This window comes from Triticum aestivum, chromosome 5B (assembly GCF_018294505.1).
Source record: "Triticum aestivum cultivar Chinese Spring chromosome 5B, IWGSC CS RefSeq v2.1, whole genome shotgun sequence".
Lineage (NCBI taxonomy): Eukaryota > Viridiplantae > Streptophyta > Magnoliopsida > Poales > Poaceae > Triticum > Triticum aestivum.
The window spans coordinates 270,476,074-270,486,553 of NC_057807.1; positions in this window are offsets into that span (position 1 = coordinate 270,476,074).

The window sequence follows — 10,480 nt, forward strand, 5'->3', positions numbered from 1 at the left end:
GACCGTTCATCTTAACGAACGTGATCACCGGTTATTCCCGGTTAACGAACGTCCATTCGTTTAACCGTTCGTCGTTTTCTTTTAATCGGATTTATTTCGCGATTTTCTGATCACGATTTTAGATTCGATCTTCGTTCTAGTTTTTCTCCTCGCTCGTTTATCGGAATCAGGTGATTCAAGCGCCTGGGGTTTCGTTTCGAAACCGCCGTTCCAACTAAGCAACTTAAACAAAGTTTTTCTACTGTAAAATTTGACCTAGTTTCAACTTGCTAGAACCGAGTTGTTTTCTTCCGCCGGTTGTTTTCCGTTGTTTTGTTCGATTCCTTTTCTTTTGCAACCAGGGTTCTTAAGTTGAACTTTCTGGTTAGATCTTTTATTCGAGATTTACCCGTGCATTAGATGAGTAATTATTGTATGCTTGTTGTTTGTCTGTGATAGATCACCCGGAGTGCGCCGCTTGTTACTTCGAATCTCTAGGTTTCGCGGATCATCAGCAAGGCAAGTAACACTTGATCATACCTTTTTTCTACTACCCAGTTTTATTGCATTAGATCAATCCTCAAACATTGCATGATTAGGATCTAATTAAAATGTGGGATGGGAAGTAGATGAGGTAGTACCTATTACCTGTTTACTTATGAAACCTTTGGGAGTTACCTCTGCGTTTGCTTATTTATGCCATGCTATGCTAGTAGACGTGGATTGGGTGAGTGATATCCATGACAGATGTGAGTTTGTAACTTAATGGTTTATCTAAGGTGGCAACTTAAATACACATCTGGGTGGATTGAGGCACCTGGGGTTTCCAGGACTTGCCTGTTTTTCTTTTGGACCGCCACCCAGGCTCAAAGGGATCATAAGATAATTCATGCTAGTAACTTCCTTGTGCAGCCACAAGCCATTTTGGGCTCTGGCATAATTGACTAAGTCGTGCGAACTCTTATAGTGGTGGACTAGCAGATGTAGGGGATGTAGGTGTACCGGTCTACCCATCGTAAGGTGCTAGTGCTTCTGAAAGATTATGTCTCGATCATCCGTTTCTCAAACACCCTGTAGTACGAGAAACCAAACGGAGGCGATCGAGTCTTGTGGGGAAAAGTGCGCAAACCTCTGCAGAGTGTACAAACTAATCATGATTAGCCGTGTCCCCGGTTATGGACAACTTGAGTATCTAGTACTTGAACATCATGTGAATCTCAACATGTTACTCTAATTTAATATTGTTGGGTTTGTTAATGATTACTTTTAATTGGGATTGAGGATGCTGTCAACCATTCTGAATGATTAACAACCACCATGATAGTTAATTAAATTTATTCCTTTGCAGTAGGGAAAAACTGGCTTTATGCAAAAACTGTAACCATAGAGCTTTTACACCAGCCAAATTGCGTGTAGTGTAGCTTATTCCAATGTTATTCTCTATGTGTTACATTGCCAGCATATTCCATGTGCTGACCCGTTTTCGGGCTGCAACATTTGATGTTGCAGACTTTTCAGACGACAAGTAAGGTGCTTTAGGTCGTGGTTCTATACTCAGTGATGCCGTTGGAGTTGATGGACTCACTTATCTTCCAAGTCTTCCACTGTTATCATTATTAGATGGCCTTAAGCCATATTTATTGTAATATGTCCTCTTTTGGGACATCGATGTAATAAGTGTGTGATTGCTACTCTGTTATAAATCCTTCGAAGTACTGTGTGGTGTCAGCATTACTGATCCAGGGATGACACTGAGCACAGAGACTTGACCATCTAAGGTCGGGTCGCTACAGTCATCTAAGTGTTACACGATCCGAGTGACTAGGCCGTGTCCGATCATCACGTGAGACGGACTAGTCATCGTCGGTGAACATTATCATGTTGATCGTATCTTCCATACGACTCGTGTTCGACCTTTCGGTCTCCGTGTTCCGAGGCCATGTCTGTACATGCTGGGCTCTTCAAGTTAACCCTAAGTGTTTTGCATGTGTAAAACTGTCTTACACCCGTTGTATGTGAACGTAAGGATCTATCACACCCGATCATCACGTGGTGCTTCGAAACGACGAACTTTAGCAACGGTGCACAGTTAGGGGAGAACACTTCTTGAAATTGTTGTAAGGGATCATCTTATTTACTACCATCGTTCTAAGTAAACAAGATGCATAAAACATAATAAACATCACATGAAATTATATAAAGTAGTGACATGATATGGCCAATATCATATAGCTCCTTTGATCTTCATCTTCGGGGCTCCATGATCATCTTGTCACCGGCATGACACCATGATCTCCATCATCATGTCTTCATGAAGTTGTCACACCAACGACTACTTCTACTTCTATGACTAACGCGTTTAGCAATAATGTAAAGTAGTTTACATGGCGTTCTTCAATGACACGCAGGTCATACAAAAAATAAAGACAACTCCTATGGCTCCTGCCGGTTGTCATACTCATCGACATGCAAGTCGTGATTCCTATTACAAGAACATGATCTCATACATCACAATATATCATTCATCATTCATCACAACTTCTGGCCATATCACATCACATGACAATTGCTGCAAAAACAAGTTAGACGTCCTCTAATTGTTGTTGCATCTTTTACGTGGCTGCAATCGGGTTCTAGCAAGAACGTTTTCTTACCTACGAATAACCACAACGTGATTTTGTCAACTTCTATTTACCCTTCATAAGGACCCTTTTCATCGAATCCGCTCCAACTAAAGTGGGAGAGACAGACACCCGCCCGCCACCTTATGCAACTAGTGCATGTTAGTCGGTGGAACCGGTCTCACGTAAGCGTACGTGTAAGGTTGGTCCGGGCCGCTTCATCCCACAATACTGCTAAAGCAAGATAAGACTAGTAGCGTCAAGCAAGTTGACAAGATCTACGCCCACAACAAAATTGTGTTCTACTCGTGCAATAGAGAACTACGCATAGACCTAGCTCATGATACCACTGTTGGGGAACGTTGCAGAAAATTAAAATTTTTCCTACGGTTTCACCAAGATCCATCTATGAGTTCATCTAAGCAACGAGTCAAGGGAGTGAGTTTGCATCTACATACCACTTGTAGATCGCGTACGGAAGCGTTAGAGGGAGCGGTGATGATGGAGTCGTACTCGCCGTGATTCAGATCACCGGTGATGCTAGCGCCGAATGGACGGCACCTTCGCGTTCAACACACATACGGAGCGTGTGACGTCTCCTCCTTCTTGATCCAGCAAGGGGGAAGGAGAGGTTGATGATGATGGCTCCAGCAGCAGCACAACGGCGTGGTGATGGTGGAACAGCAGCACTCCGGCAGGGCTTCGCCAAGCGCGTGACGGAGGAGGAAGAGGTGTAGCAGGGGGAGGGGGCGCCAGGACTTCAGGGTGTGGCTGCCCCTCTCCCCCTCCCTTTATATAGGCCCCCAGGGGGGGGGCGCCGGCCCTAGGAGATTCAATCTCCCAAGGGGGCGGCGGCCAAGGGGGGAGGAGTGCCCCCCAAGGCATGTGGTGCGCCCCCCCACCCTAGGGTTTCAACCCTAGGCGCAGGGGGTGGGCCTAGGGGGGCGCACCAGCCCACTATGGGCTGGCTCCCCTCCCACTTCAGCCCATGGGGCCCTCCGGGATGGGTGGCCCCACCCGGTGGACCCCCGGGACCCTTCCGGTGGTCCCGGTACAATACCGGGTGACCCCGAAACTTTCCCGATGGCCGAAATACCACTTCCTATATATAATTCTTTACCTCCGGACTATTCTGAAACTCCTCGTGACGTCCAGGATCTCATCTGGGACTCCGAACAACATTCGGTATACTGCATACTCATATTCATACAACCCTAGCGTCACCGAACCTTAAGTGTGTAGACCCTACGGGTTCGGGAGACATGTAGACATGACCGAGACGGCTCTCAGGCAATAACCAACAGCGGGATCTGGATACCCATGTTGGCTCCCACATGCTCCTCGATGATCTCATTGGATGAACCACGATGTCGAGGATTCGAACAACCCCATATACAATTCCCTTTATCAGACGGTATGTTACTTGCCCGAGACTCGATCGTCGGTATCCCAATACCTCGTTCAGTCTCGTTACCGGCAAGTCACTTTACCCGTACCGTAATGCATGATCCCGTGACCAGACACTTGGTCACTCTGAGCTCATTATGATGATGCACTACCGAGTGGGCCCAGTGATACCTCTCCGTAAACCGGAGTGACAAATCCCAGTCTTGATCCGTGTTAACCCAACAGACACTTTCGGAGATACCTGTAGTGCACCTTTATAGTCACCCAGTTACGTTGTGACGTTTGGTACACCCAAAGCACTCTTACGGTATCCGGGAGTTACACGATCTCATGGTCTAAGGAAGAGATACTTGACACTGAAAAAGCTCTAGCAAAACGAACTACACGATCTTGTGCTATGCTTAGGATTGGGTCTTGTCCATCACATCATTCTCCTAATGATGTGATCTTGTTGTCAATGACATCTAATGTCCATAGTCAGGAAACCATGACTATCTGTCGACCAACGAGCTAGTCAACTAGAGGCTCACTAGGGACATGTTATGGTCTATGTATTCACACGTGTATTACGATTTCCGGATAACACAGTTATAGCATGAATAAAAGACAATTATCATGAACAAGTAAATATAATAATAATGCTTTTATTATTGCCTCTAGGGCATATTTCCAACACCACGTTCGAGGTCCAGCACACCGAGCGGTGCATTAAGGACATAAGCCTTCTACTGTCCGCATAATTGCTACTGTCAACTTTCAACTATATTTTCTCTAGGAACATATCTAAAACAGTAGAACTTAAGTGCGAGCTATGACATAATTTGCAAAGGGTTTTTGACTATGTTCAGGATAATTAAGTTCATCTAATGAACTCCCACTCAGATAGACATCCCTCTAGTCATCTAAGTGATTACATGATCCGAGTCAACTAGGCCGTGTCCGATCATCACGTGAGACAGACTAGTCATCATCGGTGAACATCTTCATGTTGATCGTATCTACTATACGACTCATGCTCGACCTTTCGGTCTCTTGTGTTCTAAGGCCATGTCTGTACATGCTAGGCTCATCAAGTTAACCCAAGTGTTTTGCGTGTGTAAATCTGGCTTACACCCGTTGTATGTGAACGTAAGAATCTATCACACCCGATCATCACGTGGTGCTTCGAAACGACGAACTTTCGCAATGGTGCACAGTTAGGGGGAACACTTTCTTGAAATTTTAATGAGGGGTCATCTTATTTACTACCGTCGTTCTAAGCAAATAAGATGTAGAAACATGATAAACATCACATGCAATCAAAATAGTGACATGATATGGCCAATATCATTTTGCTCCTTTTGATCTCCATCTTCGGGGCTCCATGATCATCATCGTCACCGGCATGACACCATGATCTCCATCATCATGATCTCCATCATCATGTCTCCATGAAGTTGTCTCGCCAACTTATTACTTCTACTACTATGGCTACCGGTTAGCAGTAAAGTAAAGTAATTACATGGCGTTGTTCAATGACACGCAGGTCATACAATAAATAAAGACAACTCCTATGGCTCCTGCGGGTTGTCATACTCATCGACATGCAAGTCGTGATTCCTATTACAAGAACATGATCAATCTCATACATCACATATCATTCATCACATTCTTCTTGGCCATATCACATCACATAGCATACCCTGCAAAAACAAGTTAGACGTCCTCTAATTGTTGTTTGCATGTTTTACGTGGCTGTTATGGGTTTCTAGCAAGAACGTTTCTTACCTACGCAAAACCACAACGTGATATGCCAATTGCTATTTACCCTTCATAAGGACCCTTTTCAACGAATCCGTTCCGACTAAAGTGGGAGAGACTGGCACCCGCTAGCCACCTTATGCACCAAGTGCATGTCAGTCGGTGGAACCTGTCTCACGTAAGAGTATGTGTAAGGTCGGTCCGGGCCGCTTCATCCCACAATACCGTCGAAACAAGATTGGACTAGTAATGGTAAGCATATTGAACAAAATCAACGCCCACAACTACTTTGTGTTCTACTCGTGCATAGAATCTACGCAATAGACCTAGCTCATGATGCCACTGTTGGGGAACGTAGCAGAAATTCAAAATTTTCCTACGAGTTACCAAGATCTATCTATGGAGAAACTAGCAACGAGGGGAAGGAGAGTGCATCTACATACCCTTGTAGATCGCTAAGCGGAAGCATTCAAGAGAACGGGGTTGAAGGAGTCGTACTCGTCGTGATCCAAATCACCGGAGATCCTAGTGCCGAACGGACGGCACCTCCGCGTTCAACACACGTACAGCCCAGTGACGTCTCCCATGCCTTGATCTAGCAAGGAGAGAGGGAGAGGTTGAGGAAGACTCCGTCCAGCAGCAGCACAATGGCATAGTGGTGATGGAGGAGCGTGGCAATCCTGTAGGGCTTCGCCAAGCACCGCGGGAGAGGAGAAGGGAGAGAGGTAGGGCTGCGCCAGGGAGAGGTCAAACTTATCTGTTGGCAGCCCCAAAATCCTCAAGTATATATAGGGGGGAGGGAGGGCTGCACCCCCACCTAGGGTTCCACCCCTAGGGGCGGCGGCCAGCCCAAACCCATCTAGGGTGCGGCCAAGGGGGGGAGAGGGGAAACTTGCCCCCCAAGTTAGGTGGGTGCGCCCCCTTCCCCAAACCCTAGGCGCCTTGGGCCCTTGTGGGGGGCGCACCAGCCCACCTGGGGCTGGTCCCCTCCCACACTTGGCCCATGCAGCCCTCCGGGGATGGTGGCCCCACTTGGTGGACCCCCGGGACCCTCCCGGTGGTCCCGGTACGTTACCGATAAAACCCGAAACTTTTCCGGTGACCAAAACAGGACTTCCCATATATATATCTTTACCTCTGGACCATTCCGGAACTCCTCGTGACGTACAGGATCTCATCCGGGACTCCGAACAACATTCGGTAACCACATACAAACTTCCCTTATAACCCTAGCGTCATCGAACCTTAAGTGTGTAGACCCTACGGGTTCGGGAATCATGCAGACATGACCGAGACGTTCTCCGGTCAATAACCAACAGCGGGATCTGGATACCCATGTTGGCTCCCACATGTTCCATGATGATCTCATCGGATGAACCACGATGTCAAGGACTCAATCGATCCCGTATACAATTCCCTTTGTCTAGCGGTATTGTACTTGCCCGAGATTCGATCGTCGGTATGCCGATACCTTGTTCAATCTCGTTACCGGCAAGTCTCTTTACTTGTTCCGCAACACATCATCCCGTGATCAACCCCTTGGTCACATTGTGCACATTATGATGATGTCCTACTGAGTGGGCCCAAAGATACCTCTCCGTTAACCGGAGTGACAAATCCCAGTCTCGATTCATGCCGACCTAACAGACACTTTCAGAGATACCTGTAGTGCACCTTTATAGACACCCAATTACGTTGTGATGTTTGGTACACCCAAAGCATTCCTACGGTATCCGGGAGTTGCACAATCTCATGGTCTAAGGAAATGATACTTGACATTAGAAAAGCTTTAGCATACGAACTACGATCTTTGAGCTAGGCTTAGGATTGGGTCTTGTCCATCACATCATTCTCCTAATAATGTGATCCCATTATCAACGACATCCAATGTCCATGGTCAGGAAACCGTAACCATCTATTGATCAACGAGCTAGTCAACTAGAGGCTTACTAGGGACATGGTGTTGTTTATGTACCCACACATGTATCTGAGTTTCCTATCAATACAATTATAGCATGGATAATAAACATTTATCATGAACAAGGAAATATAATAATAACTAATTTATTATTGCCTCTATGGCATATTTCCAACAAGACCAAGTTATAAGGAATGGCAAGATCAGGGCGATCATGTGCAAGAAAGTGATGGTGATGCATGGCTGCACGGTCTAGGTAAACTGTGGTAAGAGGGACATCATGAGGGCGTATCGCAACCTCGAAGTGATTGCCAAACGAGTGGCAAAAATCCCACCATGTATTTTACCCTGGGATTTATTAAGATGGAGGCGACGAGCCAAAATAGCTCCCAAGCTATAGGTGTTGTCGCCTGATAACCCACAAGTGTAGGGGATCAATTGTAGCCTCTTTCGATAAGTAAGAGTGTCGAACCCAACGAGGATCTAAAGGTAGAACAAATATTCCCTCAAGTTCTATCGACCACCGATACAACTCTACACACGCTTAACGTTCGCTTTACCTAGAACAAGTATGAAACTAGAAGTACTTTGTAGGTGTTGTTGGATAGGTTTGCAAGATAATAAAGAACGCGTAAATAAAAATTAGGGGCTGCTTAGATGAAGACATGACTAAGTTAGTTTTAGTAGAGATCTTTTTGTCACGAGAAAGTTATTTGTCCCTAGGCAATCGATAACTAGACCGGTAATCACTATTGCAATTTTATTTGAGGGAGAGGCATAAGCTAACATGCTTTCTCTTCTTGGATCATATGCACTTATGATTGGAACTCTAGAAAGCATCCGCAACTACTAAAGATCATTAAGGTAAAACCCAACCATAGCATTAAAGCATCAAGTCCCCTTTTTCCCATACGCCACAACCCCCTTACTCGGGTTTATGCTTCTGTCACTCAAGCAACCCACTATAAGCGAATCATGAACATATTGCAACACCCTATAGCGGGAATCACCTCACGCTTGCGCGACACGGAGGGCACAATAGGACATCACCAATAATAAAACATGCAACTCAAACCAATCACGATCATCAATTAACCCATAGGACAAAACAGATATACTCAAACATCATAAGATAGCCATACATCATTGGGAAATAATATATAGCATTGAGAACCATGTTTAAGTAGAGATTACAGCGGGTAAGAGAGGGGTTACATCGCTGCATAGAGGGGGAGAGTTGGTGATGAAGGCGGTGAAGTTGTTGGTGAAGATTGTGGTGATGATGATGGCCCCCGACAGCGTTCCAACGCCACCGGAAGCAAGGGGAAGAGAGCCCCCCTTCTTCTTCTTCTTCCTTGACCTTCTGCCTAGATGGGAGAAGGGTTTTCCCTCCGGTCCTTGGCTCCCATGGCGTGGGAGGGGCGAGAGCCCCTCCGAGATTGGATCTATCTCTCTGTCTCTCTCTGTTTCTGCTTTTCTGGATTTTGCCCTTTCACCGTTTCTTTTATATCCGGAGATGCATAACTCCGATTGGGTTGAAACCTTCGCCTAGATTTTTCTCTGAAAATTAGCTTTCTTGCGGCAAAAGAAGAGCATCAACCACCTTGCGGGGTGCCCATGAGGGTCAGGGGCGCGCCTGCCCCCCTGCCTCGTGGCCCCCTCGGGCACCGTCTCGCATTGATTCTTCTTCCCAAAAATCACAAATATTCCAAAAATATTCTCCTCCCGTTTTTATCCCGTTTGGACTCCGTTTGATATGGGGTTTCTGCGAAACATAAAACATGCAACAAAGAGGAACTGGCACTGGGCACTGGATCAATATGTTAGTCCCAAAAATAGTATAAAAAGTTGCCAAAAGTATATGAAAGTTGAATAATATTAGCATGGAACAATCAAAAATTATAGATACGACGGGGACGTATCAGCATCCCCAAGCTTAATTCCTGCTCATCCTCGAGTAGGTAAATGATAAAAATGATAATTTTTGATGTGGAATGCTACCTAGCATAATCTTGATCATATATCTAATCATGGCATGAATATTAAGACACGAGTGACTCAAAGCAATAATCTATCATTTGACATAAAAATGATAATACTTCAAGCGTACTAATAAAGCAATCATGTCTTTTCAAAACAGCATGGCCAGAGAAAGTCAGCCCTACCTAGCATAATCTTGATCATATATCTAATCATGGCATGAATATTAAGACACGAGTGACTCAAAGCAATAATCTATCATTTGACATAAAAATGATAATACTTCAAGCGTACTAATAAAGCAATCATGTCTTTTCAAAACAGCATGGCCAGAGAAAGTTAGCCCTACAAAATCATATAGTCTGGCTATGCTCCATCTTCATCACACAAAATATTCAAATCATGCACAACCTTGGTTTTAGCCAAGAAATTATTTCATACTTTAGTATTCTCAAACTTTTTCAACTTTCATGCAATACATCAGTGTGAGCCATGGATATAGCATATAGGTGGAATAGAATATGATGGTGGAGGTTGTGTGGAGAAGACAAAAAGGGAGAAAGTCTCACATCGACGCGTCTAATCAACGGGTTATGGAGATGCCCATCAATTGATGTCAATGCGAGGAGTAGGGATTGCCATGCAACGGACACACTAAGAGCTATAAGTGTATGAAAGCTCAAACTGGAAACTAAGTGGGTGTGCATCCAACTTTCTTGCTCATGAAGACCTCGGGCATTTGAGGAAGCCCATCATCGGAATATACAAGTCAAGTTCTATAATGAAAATTCCCACTAGTATATGAAAGTGATAACTCAAGGGACTCTCTATATGA